General features: G+C 50.5%; 1 protein-coding gene across 2 annotated transcripts in view; it reads left to right on the top strand.

The window, feature by feature from the left end:
- The first annotated feature begins 1,764 nt into the window (after nucleotides 1–1,764).
- The window catches only part of RAI1 (retinoic acid induced 1), a 133,815-nt gene continuing 115,596 nt past the window's right edge, over nucleotides 1,765–19,983 (top strand). For both annotated transcript variants that reach the window (XR_012161085.1, XM_073361837.1), the window contains exon 1: nucleotides 1,765–2,096. The gene's annotated coding sequence lies outside the window, so the exon portion shown is untranslated. The remainder of the gene's footprint in view (nucleotides 2,097–19,983) is intronic.

Below are 19,983 nucleotides of genomic sequence, written 5' to 3'. Positions count from 1 at the left end.
ATAGAGGAAAAACAGCCTCTGTGTTTCACTTTGTTTCCTCTTCACATTTCACAGCACTCTGAGCACAGGCACTTTGCCCTCTTTTGTTTGGGGCTTTTGCAAAAAACATGGGAGAGGAAAATATCTGTTTAAATGGGAAAATGTGATTTTAAAACCACAAGTAGCAGCTGGGCTGAGGAGAAGGGATAGCACCCAAAGGCCTATTAATTCCTTTTGGAGTCCCTTTCAGTGTCTCAGTTATGATTATTATCAAACCTTGAAGTTATTGTAGCACCAAAAGGCCTGTCAAGACTGAGGCCCAGGGTGTTGTGCTCTACAAACAGAGACACTCTATCCCTGCAGTAGAGAGCCACGGTTTCCCTTGCTACAGCCTTCTTTGGCCAAGGCTAGGGAGGGAGCAGTCTGCGGAGGCCTACTGGAATTTCCATTAGGGTTAATGCAAACATGGGGTGTTAATAGAGAAGTCCTAATAGAGAACAGATGTGTACTATGGGCCTTAATGTAAAGAAGTAAGGTATTTTCAGTGAACATTGCTACACCCACTCTGCCATGCAAACAGTTAACTAGCTGCAGACACTAAACATAAAGATCTTATGATGCTAACAAAGTACTCCATGATAAGGAAAATACAAAATAAGCATTAGACAGTACAGCTGGCTACAGCCAATTTTCATCACGTAATATGCTTCCTCTGTCCTGCCTCCCCACTGCACCCCACTTCCTTCAAGCTGACTCCATGCAAAGATACAACTGTCAAGATGCCAGGCCAACCTAGACAAATACCATTTTGTCTTGCCACTCAGTTATGAGTTTATAATTCTGGAACTCAAGGTAAAGTGTTGATCAGGGATCGGAAAACTTTGGCCCGCTGCCCGCCAAGGTAAGCCCCCTGGCGGGCCAGGCCAGTTTGTTTACCTGCTGTGTCAGCAGGTTCGGCTGATCGCAGCTCCCACTGGCCGCAGTTTGCCGTTCCAGGCCAATGGGGGCTGCAGAAAGCGGTGGCCAGCACATCCCTCAGCCCGCACCGCTTCCCGCAGCCTCCATTGGTCTGGAACAGCAAACCATGGCCAGTGGGAGCTGCGATCTGCTGAACCTGCAGACGCAGCAGGTAAACAAACCGGCCTGGCCTGAAGAAGCCTGTTCTTTATTGGTCTGGATTTTCTAGGCCTCTGCCCTGCTAATGGAGATTCTCCTTCACTTCACCATTCTTTTGGAAGGAGGATTGGAGCCGGAGTATATAAAATCCCCCCCAAGTGGCCAGAGGGTGCAGCATGGTGACCCCACCTGGCTGTGGATGTCTCACCTCTCAAGGCACTTCCATCTGAGGAGAGGTTCATCTACCCATACATGAGCTTTCAGATCCAAATACATCCCCTCCTTCCCCTAGGCTGAACTCTGAAAGCCCTATTAAATTGTAACAGCAAAACTGCCACTGAGAGGCAGCTTCCCAAAAAGCTGCAATGAGCCGCCTCAGTGCCCTGTCTCCTGCTAAAAGTCCGGCTTTCCTAAGCCAACGCCCGCCTTGAGTTGGTCGCCCGTGGCTCCAAGCGTCCTGCGGGAGGCCGCGGGCGGGGTACCCCCGGCGGGCGGGCGGGCTGGGACGGCCGCGGCTGGGAGGTCCGGCCCACGGCGGGGCAGCTCTGCAGACCCAACAGGACGCACCCGCGGGCAGGGCCACGTGGGCAAGCCGGCCGGCCGGCAGATGGGGCTGTCGGCCCGGGCAGAACACCTGGATTTCCCCGGAGGGAAACATGAGCGTGCACTTCCGACAGCATCCAGCCATGCCTCTAACTTTCTTCTCCCCCCCTCCCCGCCCGCTCGCCCTTCCTGTGCGAAGTGGGATCGGGCTGCCATCGACACCCGCGCCGGAGCGCGCTCGGCTGCAGGCGGAGCGGCGGCGGAGCGGGGCCAAGCCCGGGGGCCGCAGTCCCTGACCTGCCCGCGGGACTCGCCGGGGGAGCGGAGTGGGGCGAGGCGGGGAGGAAATCCGGCCGCGGGGGGCGCTCCCATGGATGGGCACCGGAGGAGCTTCCGCGCCCCGCGTCCCTGGCCCGGCTGCCCCGCTAGGCGCCTGCGGTGAGCGGCGGCGGAGCGAGGTAAGAGCGGCGGAGCCTCGCCCGGCTCGGGGGGGAGCGGAGCGGAGCGCTCGGGGCTGCGGCAGCGGCTCCCCGGGGAGGCGAGGCCCGAGCGTGCCCTGGGGCTCCGGGCCGGGCTGGCGGCGAAGGCGCCGGGGAGCAGCCAGCGGGGGCGTGGGTGTGGGGGGGGGTCGGGGACAGCTACTCTGGCTCCGGCTGCCTCCGCTGCTGCCCGGCTCCGGAGACCGATCCGGGGCCCCGCGGGGAGGCGAGAGCCCCTGGCTGCAAGTGACTCCACGTCGCAGCGGGCCGGCCGGCTGCAGCCCAGCCGCTGGGCGCGCGGGGTCTGTGCTCCGGGCCCCCCGTGATTCCCAGGCTGGGCGGGGGGGGCGGCCCGGCCCAGCCCAGCCCAGCCCAGCCCAGCCCGGGCCCTGCTGCCAACTTTCCAGGGAGCCCCCGAGCTGCGCTTCTCTCCCTTCCACCCACCCCCACGAGCCTAACCCGGCGTCTGCCCGTGCCTGGCTCCTGAGGGGAGGAACAAGACAAGCCCTGCAGCGGGTCTTTCCCTCCTGCTGCAGTTCCCAGGCCGGGGCCAGCACAGGGAGCCTCTGAACCAAACCCCCGAGGACCGAGACAGAAGTTTGCATTTTGACAGTAAAGTTTGAGGACCTCCGGCCTGGGAGCCCGGGCATCCCCCGTCTACCTCTTCTGCTGGAGCAGATTTTTCAGCCGCAGACCTGCTTTTTGTGCAGCGCTGGCTATTGCAGAGAAATCCGCAGACAGAAAAGGTAGTGGGAGCCCCGAGGCCGCTCCACAGCGAGTAAACAGCCCCCCTGCACCAGGCGGCCCGAGTGTCAGCCTGAAGGAGACACTGTATATTATTTCCCTTCCGCGAGGAATAGACTTTTCAAGGGCTTTCCATCTGTTTGCAATACATCTTGGCTGACGTCGCGGACCTGTCGGAGCCTTTAATTGACGTCAGAGCAGGGGAACTGCTGGGGTGTGTGTTTGCTCCCTGCTGCCTGGACAGGAACGGCCAAGCCGCCCCCGAGAACGATCAATCCCTTCGCTGCAAAAGCCTGCGGTGGTCAGTGGGCCCTACCTCTGCCCCCTTTGTGGCGGCTCCCAAGCAACCTGCCCCTCCAGCTGGCCTCTTCTGAGGGCTCAGAATGGAGCCCTGTACTCAGCCTGAAACAGAGATGGGGTCTCCAGCTAGGGGAGTGTCTCAGAGGCCTGGCCGAGGCTGGGTTCATATGGCCATGGTGTGTAATCACATTGGGGCCCCCAAAAGTGCAGGGCCTCTCACAGGGCAGATCCAATTGCTCCTGCCTACAGCCAGCTGTAAAGACCCTTCAGCGCCCAGCAGCTGCCTCCCGCTGCAGGTCTGTGTCTTTGGCGCTAGGGGTAAAAGTGCCTCCCTGACAGCACATTGTGAGGAGCAGGATCCTACCCACCCCAGGGATACAGCTCTGCCCCCCCCCCCCCCCCGATAACATCTGAACAGAACCAATGTAGTGCTAGAATCATAGAATCATAGAATATCAGGGTTGGAAGGGACCCCAGAAGGTCATCTAGTCCAATTCCCAGTTAAATCATTTCTGTTAAATTAGAACTCGAGACATCGTCCTTGCTGTCGTGATGGAGGGGAGGGTCTGTGAGTCGTGTTCGGCTCTGTGGGTCTTGGGTCACGTAATGATCAGTGCCAAGGGCACCGTAACAGGAAGGATTTTCATTCTCATTTATTGTTCCTAAAAACACTTTAAAATGGGGGAAATGACATTTTTATCCCCATTTGCAAAGACTGGAAAGCAGAGGGAGAGGAGCAGTTATGCCCAGGGTCTCACCATGGGTCAGTTGCAGAGCTAGGTCTAAAACCCAGAAGTTTTGATTTCCCAGTCCTAACCGCTGGACTTCCCTAGTTTATACCAATCAAAGTTCCCTTGAGCCATTGGCTCATTGGGCTGATGTGGTTGAAGCATCTCTGTTTCACAGCCAAGGGACAGGAGGAAGCAATGTGGCCTGCATCACATCCCACTGCCTTTGGCTGCCCTAAGCTGATGGTTTGGGTACCCGTTTTGCAGCTGGGTGAACTGGAGGTGACCTTTCAGTGTGAGATCGAGCGAGACTCAAATGTAAACCTTCAGGATTGTAGTTATGCCTTAACCGTTCAGCCGTTGCACCAATGGCTGATGAAAATGCAGCTTGAGCTATGTTGGGGGATGGGTTAGAAAAGGATATTAAGCAGCCCGTAAAAATGGAGAAAAGAACCTGTTTTATGGTAGGTCTCTCTCCGACCCTACTGAATCTCCCACTGACATAAGGATGACCCAAGTCCCCAACTACGTTAAGACAGGGCTTTAAAAATGGCCGCGTGATATAATGACAATGACTTAATGTTTCTCTACTGCCTTTTGTCCAGGAGGCCTGCAAAGTGCTTTGCAGGCTGCACTGGGGTCACTTTAACAACCACTGAAATGCAGCTTCCTCTGGGGTGCGACATGAGTTGTTTCGAACAGGAAATGAGGAAGAATACTACACCCGCTTGAAGCTACATGGGGAAATTTAGAGAAGTAGAATAGATCTAAATTGGGAATTTAATTAGAAGACAACTACAGATACCATCCTTGTCTCATGAAGAGACCACCCATGCTGGGGACCTGTGTCCAATGTCTCACCCATAAGATGTATCTCCCGGTATAGTTGGAAATCCACACAGCTGTGGATTCTGAAGAGGAACACTATCAGGAAATAGTTTCTGGGTTCATCTAGGCAGGTCAGCTGCTCCTAAACGTGTATTTTAAGGGGCCCTGCTGTCACACACACACCACGCACTCAGGTAAATGGTTTGCCTCTCCCAAAAGTCCCCACCACCCATTGTCTCTGAGCCACTCTACTGCTACTCTGTAGATTAACTGGGTCCGTTTTGATTTCCTCCACAAACTGGTGCCAGAACCCAAGTGAGGGGAACCACAGGTTGGAAGAAGGCAACATAGAGGCTTATCCTTGTAGATGGGACCTCACGTGTTATTTCATTGAGAGCCCTGAAAAACCAATATTTTCTCCTGCATTAAACCTCCTTCTGAGCTGCAAACATTAGGTTCTTATCTGGGGATATTCAGATCTGGGTTTTGGTTCCACTCCATATAGGGCTCACCAATGAAGTTTGGATCCACAGCCAAACTTCTCCAAAATACAGGCCTGTTTAGATCTAGGCTTTACATTCAGGACCATCCCTAGTTTAATTACATCTTTGTAACCACCTAGTGCTAGGCTGTTAAAGACAAGGGAAGGTGAGCTGTGAATCCTGCTCACGCACTGGTCAGTGAAAACACCGGAACTTTTGGGATACTAGAGGGTTTGTTTAACTGGTAGAACAGGCTGCAGCTTCAGAGCATGAACTCCTGAAAGCACTGTGAAACTGAGCCCTAGGCGACGTGCCAGTAACCGACCTCCGGACCCCGAGAGTTTCAGTTAACCAGGGTTTTATTCTCACAGGTTTCCTCGCTCTTATCGTTTTCCCCCATTCCAGCGCAGGCCACCTTTAAAACTTTTGTCAGTTGCAGCCACACCTGCAGGAGCAGACCCATCTGTGGGTTTCCTCTCGCTGCGGGTGCGGCATGCCTGCACCACAGGCTTTGCATTCACAGAACGAAGTGGAAAAGTGACCCGATAGAACAGCTGATAGGCTGGGTTGGAAAAGGAGGTGCGGGGGCCAAAAAGACCAAAAAAATTATTCCTCTCAAACTTTCACATTTATAATCTACCGTAAATAGTCAGATCCTCAGCAGCTGGGCTTGATTTGCCGCTCATTTTAGCCTGGACTATACAGAGAGAAGCCCCATTTCAAACCAGTGCAGGCTATCTGTGCTAACAGTTTGCATTGATGCAGCTACGCTGATATAGCTACATTTGTGCAAAACACCACCCTGTAGTCATGGCCTTGCCTGGTTTTGTACAGATGTTGCCCCATTAACTCCATTGGCATTTACTCCTGATTTACGCCAGCGTAAGTGACAGGAGAATTGGGCCCAGTGTTTTCAGGTAGGTCCTGCCGCATGGTTATGCCCACAGATGCAGGTTGCTGTATCAAACATACAATTACAGCTGGAAAACACAGACTTTGTGACTTTGTTTCAGCTGAAGTCTTTTCATTATTAATATCAGCTGCTGACACCCAACTCCCCACTGCCCTGCACCTTGGGCTGTCATTTACCCCGAGTGTGAAAACGCTGCCATGTCGGAATGGTGCCGTCCTACATCCACTTTCCATTCATGTACGTGACAACACCAGGAACCACTCATGTGCTGGCAGCAGCAGAGGAGTGACAGTTTGCACCTCCTTTATTCATTGTGACCACTAATGCAGGCTAGGGCAACTCTGAGGGATGCCCTTAAATTACAGTCCTGCTGCAGTGGCCCCAATAGGGTTTTGCAGGGGGATGGAATCGCTGGAGGGAGCTCCTGTCCCCTCTCCTTCAGCCCACACACGCCCTGTCCCCAGCCCACGCTGCAACACTCCTTGTTCCTGGAGCCAGCTCTGTTCCTGGCACAGGGGACACATGCACCAGGGATCCTCCCCCGGGGAAACCATGACACCTGCCCTGTGACCCCTTTGTGTCAGCACTGCCCAGCAATGATCAATAGGGCCCGAGGCTTAAGGTAGGAGGGAATCAGGCCTAGCACATCCAGGTGGAACTTTTTACAGCAAGGACAGCCAAAGTGTGGACAAGGAGCTGAATGCAGCCCAAGTGGCCGTCACCTGTAATGTGGGAGTGCGGCCCATGAATACTATAGGCCCTCGACCATCTTGATCTTAGCGGTTTTGAAGCAAGATGGAGCGTGGCCTGCTAGGATTTGTTTCCCAGGCCATGCCACCCTAATAAATAGGATGGACAGCTCCAGGCTGCTCCATTCTAGGCCAGTTAGACGTTGACAGGGCAGCCCTTGATGTCACCAAGTTTGGGTGCCCTAGTTTGAGTGCCTGGGTACGATGGGTTTTGCTCACAGATTGGCTTTGAGTCATTTTTTGTCTTTAAATGACAACTCTTTGCCTTTAAATTTGCATGTATAGGTGGGGAACACGACAGCCCAATGCAAGAGGGTGAGACTTCTTATAAAAAGAACGAGTCGGGTTTTATTATCCCTTTGAGACGAGCAGAGAAAATCTATACTGAAGGCATGAAATAGCAATAAAAATGGACTTTTTGCCAAAGCAAAATTAATTGAGTGAATCTCACTCCTCAAGCCTCAGCTCTGAGAGGCTTATGAGCTGGATATGAACCGCGCTGGCCCCTTCCAGGCTGTGATCCCCAGAGGATGAGAGGCAAAGCCCTCCCTCTGCTCCTGAGCACTGGATAATTAAACAAGATGTGACCAGTATACAGGAGCAAAGGGACTCTCGCTCTGGGCCTTCACATCAGTGACTGATCCCCACAAGTTTCAGTGCGACCCAATATCTTAGATGGACGTCCTCTAGGGCAGGGACTCTATTTATCTGTATCTGTTCAGAGTCCAGCACCACAAGCCCTGGTCCTGTTTGGGTCTTTTGGGTGCTCCCATAACATAAATAATTTACTTATCCTAATAATACAGAGTTTGGTGGGTCTCAGCCCCAGCCTCTCATCTCTCCACAGTCCCAGAAACTCGGTGTAATCGGCCTAAATATCACCAGTATTAATTTTTGGGGAAGCAGCCAAGATGAGTTATTGCAGAAGATGCTCCCTCCAGCTGAACTTGGACGTCAACAGACTGTTTTGATGGCCTGTCCTAGGCTGGCCTTTTGCTAGTCCTGATCTTCTTGGGATGAAGTCTTGTTCCTACAAACTAGTTTCTTTCCACGTCTCCATTTACTGTCCAAGGCCGTTGAGGGCAATGACCCTCCTAGGAGCTTCCTGCACAAAATCTTCATCACAGGGGGACAACCTCACCATGGCCTCACCCTTTGATGTACGTCTGCAGTGGGTCCAGCTATGCTCTGCTGGTATTTTTCAGTGGGAGGACGGAGGGAGGAGCCGTGGCGAGAGACCAGCGAGGTGACAGAAGGACTCTTCTCGGCAGCTGGTGCAAAGAGGACGAAATTGCATAAACCTCCGGAGTGTACCAGAGACGCGGAGATTAAATAGCAGGAGAGCTGGGAGGCAGAAGCAGCTTCCAGGCGGGAGAAAGGAAAAAAAGGGACAATTTGAACATGAATCTCCTCCCCCTCGATGTCTACCCTCCAATTCTGAGGTCCCAGATTCAGAACCATCAAAATATAGCCCTTTTCAATCCCTTATCTCATGGCAGCAGAAACAATTGGCCTGTGAAGAAGGGGGAAACAATCTGTTTGACTGACAAACAAAAACACATTTCTGCACAAAAGGAGGAGGAGGCGGCAGCTGTCTGGCTGCTGCTTCTGCTTTTTCATTCCCCTCCCTCCCCTGTCCCCGTGCTGGCTGGCGGTGTCGAAGCCGAGCGGTTGCTTCTGCCAGCGAGACACCCGATGTTCTAACTGGCTGAGTTCAATGTCAGGGGCTCGGCAGCAAATGTCATTGTCAGCCCTGCTGTTTCCAGCCACGGCGGCGCTGACGCAAGCCACTCGTGTCACAACGGAGAAGGGTTCTGGGGGATGCGGAGGGAAATTTGGCAGCCTTGGTGACCGTCTGCCCTCCCCAGCTGACTGGCTCTGGTGCAAGGCTGGGGCAGAGGAGGGGCACTACGCAGTGGCGGAGAGGAAGCGGGCCCATGTGGTAGCAGAGTGAGGACTCAGTCTAGAGAGAGACTGACCAAAGATGGGGCTTTGTGAGGAGCTGAGCTGGATTTCCAGAGGGGAAATTCAGCCAGATTGCCAGTCATCTGCTGAGATTTCAAAGCATGGGCAGCCTCGTCTGATGGTTACAGCATCAGGACACTGGGGTTCTGCTCCCTGGTTTTCCTGCTGACTCACGCTGTGACTTTGGACCACTCAGTTAACAGTGCTATGCCTCAGCTTCCCCTTCAGCAAACCAAAGATGATGATAGCTACCCAACAGTGTAAGGCTTTGAGAGCCTTGGATTAAAGGCACTATTTGAAGCATAACATTGTTTTATTATGCAAACACCATAGCCACCAAGGTGTTGCTGAGAATCCATTTGGGCATTCCTATCGTGGGAGACATCAGGAGAGCCCACTGAGTTTGAGATGCTCTCTGTCTCCCCACCATGATTTCCCGTCTTTGTAAGCATTTCCGTTGATTTTTTCCTTTTAAAAGGAAAGGAAAAGAAGCTGGATTTTTTTTTCCCTTCCCCATGCTGCATCTTCTGTGAGCTTTGATTGGGTGCAGTATCACTTTCCTGTCTAATATGGCCCTTCTGGGGACACTGTTTGGCTCTGTCAAGAGGTGAAAAGGGAATCTGAAAATACAAGCGTCATCCCCAGTGCCTACTAGTGCATGGAGAAGTGTAAGAACAGAGTCTGAGATGGCCTACTGTGACTAGATAATGTATCCAAATGTGAAAAGGCAATAAACAAAGTGTAAAGAATGCAAAAAGAGACATTGAAGCCACAGTGAGATTCCTAATTGCCCTTAGTCCAAGGTTGGTGTCAGTGGGAACTAAATAGGAGAGATTACCTCTTATTAGTGGGCTACTCAACTTTTTAAAAATTTGGTCTGTTGCGCTACTCATCAAGTAGCAAAGCAACACCACATTATAAAAATGTCGTTTGCTCACCATGGGATTCAGGATGAGTGGCCCACAATTCATGAATGGCGAATTTCAACAGTTCTTTTTGATGCAACAGCCCAAGCATGTTATGCCAAGCCCTTTCTGTACACACTCATCTGTGTATACTTGTACAAAGTTGGTACAAATAGAAGATATTTGGACCAGTTCCAATGAAAGCGCATCTCCCAATGCTTTATTGGGATCTCCAGTTCAGAGACTTATGAGTTGAAGGACAAAAACCATTAACGCCTGCATCTGCTGTAACAAGCTTCTAGAGCCAATGAGCATGTACCCTGAAGTAGCTACAAAAGAGTAGTACACCAGGAAATTACAGAAGGAGAATTACTAGGACAAAATGCTGAGGAGTTACGCCTTTTGCAAGTGGAAGAGAATGGCTAGCGAGCGGCCAAGCTAACAACTATACTGTCCACATCAGTGTCATACGTCATAACCCACCCTGAGAGTCAGTGCTGCTGGAGGAACAAAAGACAGTTGAAGCAAACCAAAAAAAGCTGGCTCTCTTTAGGACGTTCAGAATGGTGCTGCGGGTGCCCATGTACTCACCAGAGTAACACTTGCCCTTCTAGTTTGCTGACAATGACAAAAACAGTAAAGGTAGGCCCCAGGTGGCAGACCTGCCTCTGCAGCCAGACAGGTCACAGCCAAAGGAATTGTTTGGCTGTCAAGAAGTGTCTGTGTGATCAGAAAACCCCTGAGATTCAGAGATGGTGCAGTAATTCTTGATGGAAGTCTAACAGCCTGGCCTCCACCCTGGCCGTCTCTATTTGTGTGCCTTGGTGACTGCCAGCGTTAGTTAAAGGTGGGTGGTTTTGGTTGACTTTATTTCGTTGCACTCGATTTTTCACAAGAAAGGGAAGGTGCAGTGGTAGCTAACCCCATCATATGACTGGGTGCGAGACATTCGTGTCACTTGGGCCAGGAAATAAAACCAGTCTCCTATCAGCCCAGTCCTTGATTACAGCAGTAACCTGTCCATAGTCCGTATCTTCAGACAGTGTTACCCGTGATCCTCCCTGTACCAACGCATTTTGCCCGCGGAGGGAAAGTGAACCGCTATCAAAGAGCTTTGCAAAAATAGAGAGCCAATTGCAGAATTCCCATCTTTGACACAGCAATGGGGTTCCTATACAGAGAGTGGGGTTCCCAGCATTCAGTGCTCCATCTTGAGCCGGGGACCTTCACTTGGATCCAGTTGGAGCATTGCATGCTGGAACATGTAGTCTGCAAGGGCCAGACGTCCATGTTAAATGTAAGCAAGGCCTGGGCCTGGGCCTGCACTTTGGTCACTTCTTGCCATCTTGGCTGCTCTTGGTTCACTGTGCCGGCCAGGGAAACAGGCCACCAGCTCTATTATCGATGGCAGTTAACCAAGCCACATGCAAAATGGGCACCACAGGACCTGTCAGCCTTTGGGAGGCTCAGTGGTGTTCATTGCCATCCCGTGGGGAGGTCCACGGAGACCTTTAAAAGACCTTTCATCCTTTTCAGGATGGACAAGCCCTGTCAGCTTCGGTCGCTGTTCTCCAATTCACTGCTCCGAGTGACGATGTACCAGCCCTTTGGTCTAAAGCTGGGACCCCTCATTGGTCCTTTTTTCCAGTAAAGCCATGCAGAAGAAGGGGAACACAAGAAAGGGAGACCTAAAGGAATGACAGGCCCGTTACAGTGGTTCTAGCGGTGATAAAAGAAACCAAGAGAAGGAGAGATGAGCGGCAGCAGTGCAAATTAACGGATCCACTTGGCTGGTGACTGACAGATGCTGTTTCTCCAATCAGCCTAGCGATGCACTGGTGCCAATCAGCTGTTGCAGCCGACTAGCTTTGGCATGGCTGTCGTGACAGTGTACCCCCCTCCCGAGTGCAGCCCCGACTCTCTCTCCTGCCCTGGGCCCCTTTGTGCCCCATGCTTCTCCTCTCAGCTGGCCCCCAAATGCAAGCTCCAGTCCCACCTTCCTTCCTCAGCTGCCTCCCTGAAACGCCTTCCTTCTCCTCACAGTTCCATCTGCCTTTACACGACCCCTCTCCCAGCCTGCTCCCTATTTCAGACTTACCTCCCCATCAGTGCAAGACCAGCTGGGGATTCACTAGCCGAGCAGGGTGAAGGCAGTACAAAAACCACAGTATAATAAAATCAGACTAAGCCCCTAGAGTTTGACTGCTAGCGAAAAGGACAGGTCAGGCTAAGCTGCCTGCCTCTGGCTGCTCAGCCCTTCCCGACTACAGACACATTAAAACAGGTTGGAAGGCTGCTCTAATCACTTACAGGATGAGGCAGGGGCTTTGACTCAGCCTGGTACAGCGGGAAGTACAGAGATCTGACAAAAACTTATCTGACTACCATGTCCCCCATCACCAGACTATCTGAGCGCCTCGCAGTCTTTAATGTATATATCATCACATATCCTGTGAGGTAGGGCAGTGCTGTTATTTGCATTGGACATATGGGGAACTGAGGGACTAAGGCCCAGCTCCTCAGAGGTATGTAGGGGCCCTACTCCTATTGAAATCTGGATTTAGGTGCCAAAATATCTTTGAGGCTCTAGGCCTAGGTGACTTGTCCAAGGTCACATAGGGAGTCTGTAGCAGAGCAGGAGGTTGAACCCAGGTTTTCCAAGTCCCAGGCTGAAGCCTGACCCACTTGGCCATCTGTCACAGGTCAGGGCAATTGCACCTGTACTCCCCATCCATAGTCCGGCAATGACACCCACTTTAGGCTCCCAGCTCCTAAACTGTCACCTCTGTTGTGTGGAGACTTGCGTCTCTCTTCCCGCCTGATGGGTTTTTCCAGGCTGCACAGCTCCCTGCCTACACTGAGGTCCCCAGCGAGCCGGACAGTCTACACAGGCCTGCTTCGCTTTCTCCCCAGCGGCTATAAACAGCATAATTGCCCATAGTTAGAATTTACCACTTAGTTCTCTCTAAGCAAGCACATATATTCTTCAGGTGAAAGCATTACAGAGAAAACCTATTAAAACCAATACAAGAACCTGCATGCATGCTAATAAGCTTACCAGAGATCATCCCAACTCTGACGTGGGCTCTGGCAGGTGAGCAGTCCTTCAAACTCCACCCAGAGGTTTTTCCGTGGCTAACGTTCAACACCTTTTGCTCAGAACAACCCCCCCTATGAATCTGAGAGTCACTGCTTTATACAGCTTGGACCTTTGATCTTGGGACCCTGGGAACGGACGATGGGTTACTCCTCAGGGCATAGCTTCAAAAGGTTGGGTCTGAGCACAGTTGCCAACTTTCACACGGTAAATAAGCACCCTGACTTTCACAATAAGCCAAAAATCAAGCTAATCTCATTTCAAAACAAGCCAATCCCTAAGAACCCCAACACGCTATGTGACTCGATCCCCACAGCGTGCAGTCTGGGACTGTGGTGGGCCCGCTGTGCACCTCTGACTCCCTTCCCCCCTCCTTGCCCTCCCTTGCTCTTGCTTGCCAGGATCCGATGAAAAAAAAGAAGCAACAAGCTACAAGCCAAAAACTAGCCAACAAGCAACTCACAAGCCAATTAAGCCAAAACCAAGCCCAATTTCTGCGTTTTTTTTAATGAGTTTGGCATGTCTGGTCTGGAGGTGAGAATCTGTATTCCCCCCCATCCCATGTATTTCCTAGGAACCCCACTCAGTGAACATTTTGTTCTTGTCTGGCACCATTGTTTAAAAGACTCGGAACACTTCCCAGGGTTTACATTAGTCATGTCTCCCCCCTAGAGACTTTCTAGATAATTCCACAATAGTACATAAATATTTGCATTTTTAATGCAGTACACTCCTAAAATGCTTAAACATAATTTGATAAGGTTTAACTTAATTCAATAAGGTTTGTCCAGGATACTGCAGGAAATTGCTAAATCTTTCACACCGGCCTTCTGCTTTTTACCTTTCTCTCCTCTTACTCGTCCAACTCTGTATTCTGAGGCTGCCCTGAGTTCCAACTGTCCAGCCTCCAGGACATGCAGAAAGCTGTAGCCCGCTCTCTCAAGCAAAACCAGGACACTATCAGATCACCGCAATCTCAAATGCCAGCATTGGCTCCCCTCTTCATTTCAAGACTCAGTCCCAAAATGCCTGCCTTGTTTTTAAAGCCTCTCAGCCCAGCCTGTCTCAGGGACCTCAGCTTCACTCTGCTTCTCTACATTTGGTCCCTACACACAACCAAACTACTTTTGGTGCAAGAGCATCTGTCACCTGGAGCAGCCTTCCTATAGCCGTTGCTTCATTAACTTGCCACTGGTTTGCAAATAATTTCCCCCTTGCCTGGAATACGTAATTTATCTTTATGTTACTGTTAATTCTGGAAAGCGTTTTGGATTAGAGTTTGCATGAAAAATACGATACATCTTGAAGCTGTTCTGTAGTGTACTCTTCTGTGTTTTATACAGTACCAAGAATGTTGTGGAATCGATCGAGCTATCTTAGCATCTGGGCACTGGTATCATATAATAATTTATGCTGTGTGAATAATTCGTAACAATTATTCAATGAATTTCATTTCTTTTCTGTTCACAAGTCGTTTGTGTTTTCCTTCAGTTGCATTCATGATTCAAAATGACTTTCCGTTCCCCCAGTTGTATTCGTTATTCAAAATTATTCTCCAGATAATTTCTGCAAATAATTCTTGATGCTCACTCTTTTGGGAGGTGTTCATTATGAATATGTAATTTCAGAAATTAGAGGTGCTTTTATTGGCCTCTGAGGTCACATGATATGTTTCTGCTTCCTGATTGGATGAGTGTAACTCTTAGAGTCAGGTTTTTGGTGCGAGTGCTTGCAAATAAGAATTTTAAATCCACTTTCTCCAAATATCCTGCAATCGTTGCTCAAAAATTAACCGTTCTGGCAAATATTCCTTCTGATAAATGCCTTGGCCACAATATTCGGAGAATGTAAACACAAGAGTGGCACAAGTGCAACTGAATTTCATTTATGTAAAAATTTGCGTGAAGGTTTATGGAGACTTTTTTGCAAAATTCCCTAGCTCCAGTAATAATAATAATCAAAATAATCTTAATATGGAAAAATAATGTTGTAAAAAGACATTGATAATAACCATACTTTGCTTATAAATCCTTCCATCTCATGATCTTATTATGCTTTACAAACACTGGTTAGTTGAGCCAAAGCCCTCTGTGAGTTTGGTCTGTGTTATTATCCCATTTTATACTGTAGATTCTGATCCTTTACTTTCATCCTATTCTGCAATGAACGCCAAGCAGAGAGAGATCAAGGACTAAATATTTCCCTGATTTACACCTCATGCAAACGAGACTCCAGCCGTCTCACACAGAGTTGGAGTCAGGGCAGTTTATGACCCAAGTGACTTGCCTGTGGTCACGCAGAAGATCTGTGATACAGCTGGAAATGGAGCCAAGGTCTCTTGATTCTTGCTCTGCTGCTTTGACCACAAGCGCAGCCTTTCTCCCATTTAGAGATCAAAACTAAATGGTGCACAGAGTTCAGACATTTTCTCTAACTGGCAGGCTGGCTCCTGCCACCTCTTGTAGAATCTCTTCAGTTCTAGGGTTTTTTTTTTTCTTTTTTGGTATCAGTGTGAGTCAGAAAGGCCCCACCCTTCCCCCCATTTAATAACACACACTGGCATGGCATATTTATGCCTCCAAAGTGGAGCATTGTGTTAGCATTCTTGTTGGTACAGCACACACACTCCATGGCCTTGTGCTTCCAACAGCTGCTGCTGCTGATTTCCCTTAAAAATAAAACCCCTGGAAAGGCACGGTGGGGATATCTTAAAAGCAGAGCTGTGGCATGCAGTTAATCATATCCTCTTAACAGGTTTATTCGCTCATTAAATATTTAAGACTCGTTTCACTTTATCAATAGCGTGGAGGCATGTGGGCCCTGTGCGAAGATTTATGCACACAATAGGACTGGCTCATTTGGGGTTATTGGAAGGCAGCTGAGGGCCGGCTAGAATTTCACCAATGGGGAGATTTTTGCTTTTTGTACCTAGGTTATAGATTCTGATTGCAATTTGAAGGCAACTAGGGCATTTAGCCCCGCAGCTCCTATTGGGAGTTGGGGGGCAAAGTTCCCCCAGTTGGGTTTGAAAATCTCAGTCTATTTTAAAAAACAGGAGCAGAGAAGATCAGGAAACATGATTGCGCTGTAAATAGCCCCTCTTGTACTAGGTATTAGCAGCGTTTTGTGTGGTAGAATAATAATTAAAAACAAAACCTGTGAAAGCAATAGATGTGCCGGGACAGAGTTTTGGGGAGCAGGGTTTTGATCCCAGCTTCCGGCTGCTGTTTGTAGAAGGGTCTTTGCTGTTGTGGTGGCTATCTGAATGCTGACCCTTGGGTTGTGCTGGAGTTGTCTTGCAGGTGCAGCATCTGTTGTTCTCTGGTTATCAGGAGAGCTGGTCTCTTAACAGCATTAGGTGGGGCTGATCTGGCTCTTCCTTCTCAGTCGTGCTCCGGGCAATGCAGAGGTGGGCAGAGCACAGCGGCGGGCCGAGCGCAGACTCTGAAGTTACACAATGTGACCTGTGACCATCCTCTTATATAACGCATTGCTGGAGCCTGTACGGCCGACAGGTCTCAGCACGCGATGCTCCGGTACAATCCCAGCGGCCTCTGCTGAGATCCAGAAGGTGTGTCTCATGCTGGGGCCTGTCCTCTCTCTGAGCTGCACCTCGGTATCTCTGTTTTTATGGCTGGTCTTTGGGCTCCCAGCAAATTGCCAATGACCTTGCTTGGGTGACACTTGGGTGCACCTGGGGCAATGTGTGGGGGGATGGGGACCCAACACAGTCCCATTCAAAAACCTAATTCAAGCAGTGAAGGCTGGTGGTATTCCACAGTGGGATGGTCAATGCCGGATACGCTGCTGATGGGCACAGGCTAAATGCTGGTCTGGATTGCAAGTTAGGTTAGATGGAGGAAGTGTGTGCGCGAGAGAGACTTCCTCCAACCTCTCCTGCTTTACAACACCCTTTAAAAAAGGATCTGACAGCGATAAAACTGTGAGGCTTTTTTATTTTTTCTTTTAGTTCTGTGATAGCTTCCCCCCTCCCACCTTATAATAGCGAATGCATCTGTCACTACTTTCCTAATGAGCATCCCAGCTGCCCCTTTGGGACTCCTACCTCTCCGTGTGGGCTTGGGCTTGTGGAGTTCACAGAGGGGAGGGAGCGGCAGACGGACCCCCTCGCTCGCGCCCCTCCTCTCCAAGGGCAGGTCATCCAGAGGGAGGGGAGAGGAGGAGGCAGCTATGTGTCAGCTCTCGGAGAGCTGGCTTGCACCCCCTGCAATCACAGCCAATAATGACAAAAAGACGCAGCTGCTGCCAGAGAGAGAGAGCTGAGCGCCAAGCATTACAGCAATGTCACAGCCCTGGGACGGCTGCTACTGGCGAGAAATTTCCTCACAACAGGCAGAGCTACAGGAAGGAGGCATTGATTTAATAACAAAGGCCGTCTCCACTTTTGGGGGGGTGCGGGGAGAGGAGGAGTGTGGATTTTCAGGGCTTTTTCCTCCATGTGCCATTGAAGTTGCCTTCAATAAAACCCATTGCCCCAAAGCTGGGCTAGATGACCTCCTGAGGTCCCCTCCAACCCTGATATTCTATGAAAGCATCTCCTATCCCGTTCTCAGCAGTACAGCGGGCCGGGCGCTGGAGTGCTCAGATGCTAGCCAGCCTCACTCCAGACAATGGCGGGGAGGGTGATTTTCCAGGTGTAATAAGAAAAGGCAAATGGGGAGGAATGCTATGCTGGGCTCACCAAGGTTCATCCTCAGCATCAGTCCTTCTCCCAGCCCGCTGCTGGTTAAAAGCCCAGCTTGCTGGTCAATCAGTCCCCAAAAAGCTGTATTAACCCAAGTCAGGGCCTGATCTGATCCATTGGGGTCACTGGGAGCCTTGCCATTGATTTTGGTGGGCTTTGGGTCAGGTTCTTAAGGAGGAGAGATGGTTTTGTGATTCAGGTGCAGACCTGGCTCGGCCACTTACTCCTAGTATGATCTCAGGTCACTTAAGAGCAGATCCTATAAAATGCAAAGCGCCCTCAGTTCTCATTGTCTTCCGTGGGAGTTGAGATGACCCAGAACTTTGCAGGATCTGGCCTGTGACCAGGCCATGCCTGAGCATCTAACGTGGGGATGATGAAATACTAACCTACTGCACGAGGGTGTTGCGAGACTGATTCAGTTAATGTTTGTAAAATGCTTGGAGACCCCAAGACAGGAGGTGCAAGAGAAGGGAAAGTGCTGTTATCCATGTGCCTAGCTTGGCCAGATGACTAAGGGAAATATGATAACTGTCTATAGTTGGAGGGTATAAGGAGGGAGAGGCTGGTACACAGGAACATGACGAGCAGCAATGGAATGAGGAATAGTAAAGGAAAAGTACAGGGTGATTCTTAGGAAATATTGTCCACTGGTGAGATCTGGGTAAGCTGTTTGGTACTCTTCTCAGGGAGGAGGTGAATGTGTGGACATTTGGGTCATTTAAAGCTGGACTGGACGAAGAGCCAGAGAATATACTGTAGGGAACACGCCTGCCCTGTTCTCTAGATGGGTGAGGTGATTTCACAGGTTTCATCTTCAATTTCTATGATTCAGTTCTGTGCAAAGGTTTTGTAATATAGGTGCGGCGGCTGGACATTTCAGACCTGGATTTCAAGCCCTACCTAAAGGTGGGGTCCTGGTTTGGCCCATGATAGAGATTCAGAACGGGGGAAATCATGGTATTTGGATCTCTAATTTACATCCCTGCCCACATATTGGACTCATCCCTTGATGGATCAAGGCACTGAGTGTGACATTTGAATTGTGCGTCTAGATTTTGCATGGCCCTGTGCCAGTGTTCAGTTTTGGTTTCCAGTTACAACCACTGTAGAGAGATCAGTCCCTCCCAGACTGAGTTTGGCATTCTGGTTCAAGCCCATCTATAGTTGTCCTGGGAATCTCTGTGTCTGTGGCCAGTGGGGACTGCCAAGGCTGAGTAGTTATTATTTACTGGGATTGTGCTGGCGCCCAGAGCCAGGAACAACAACTTTCTTATCTCCTGGGGGGTGCTCAGTTCCCGCGCCCCCACTCCACCTCTTCCCCCAAGCCTCCATCCTGCCCTGCCTCTTCCCACCCTGTTCCTCCCCATAGCACGTCCCACCCTTGCTCCTCCCTCCCCCAGCGCCTCCTGCACGCCGTAGAACAGCTGATCCACAGTGGGCAGGAAGCACTGGGAGGGAGGGGGAGGAGCTCATCGGCAGGGCCACCGGTGGGCGGGAGGTGCTGGTGGGGGAGAGCTGGCTGCTGGTGGGTGCCCAGCACCCACCATTTTTCCCCCATGCCCCAGCCCTGGAGCACCCACGGAGTCAGCGCCTGTGTCCAGAGCAGCTCCATCGGTGCCAGGTGTTGTAGAAACGCAAAAGAAGGCATGGTCGCTACCTAGAGAAGATTCCAATCTCCTTATGCAGATGGTGGTTGTTTATTATTGTATCATAGTAGTGGCTAGAGAACAGAGCAGAGCCCCGTTGTGCTAGACCCACATAACAAGAAGAACTTGCAGTTTAAGTAAGCGACGTAAATCGAAGTCCCCACTCACCAACAGTACCTTACTCTCAGAGGTGTCTGTTACTCTCACACTGTGATACCGTCACTGCTGTAAATTGCTGAGCACGCTGCCTGTGTGGCAGAGACAGCAGCCATTGTGCCCTCGGAATTGCCGCAGCTTGTTACGGAGCACGTGCGTACGCTGTGCTCTCTCCAGTGGAAACTTTGCTTTGGTTCTTTCTTTCCTCTCATTTTCCTTAACATCTATTAAAAGTCATTCAGACTGAAAATATAGAGCTGCTTTTTGTGTATGAAAAACATAACTCCAAAGACAACCGGACCTGCCAGGGATTGTACTCCCTGATGGCAACAGTGATTCTTTGTTAGAGCTGTTGTCCCTGACCCGTCTCCAATGTCTGGGGCACTGTCTCTTTAAAGCTTTAGTATGTAGTGTCAAAGCCAACTGAGAGTTCAGCTTATTAATGGATTCACTCCGTTAATATTCCAACAGTTTTTTTTCCCCACCAGCATGATTTAGAAAGGGGGAAGGGAGAAGAAAACCCAGTCGCGTTTCTGGGGAGGGAGCCATGTATGGCTCAGTGCTTTGGAGAAATGGACCCGGAATGGCTGATCGGTGCTACAAGGAAATACTGGGCCCGCTCTTTACCTTTCTGTCTATGTGTAC

Source organism: Lepidochelys kempii, chromosome 10 (genome assembly GCF_965140265.1).
Source record: "Lepidochelys kempii isolate rLepKem1 chromosome 10, rLepKem1.hap2, whole genome shotgun sequence".
Taxonomy (NCBI): Eukaryota; Metazoa; Chordata; order Testudines; family Cheloniidae; genus Lepidochelys; species Lepidochelys kempii.
This window is presented reverse-complemented; position numbering and strand designations above follow the sequence as displayed.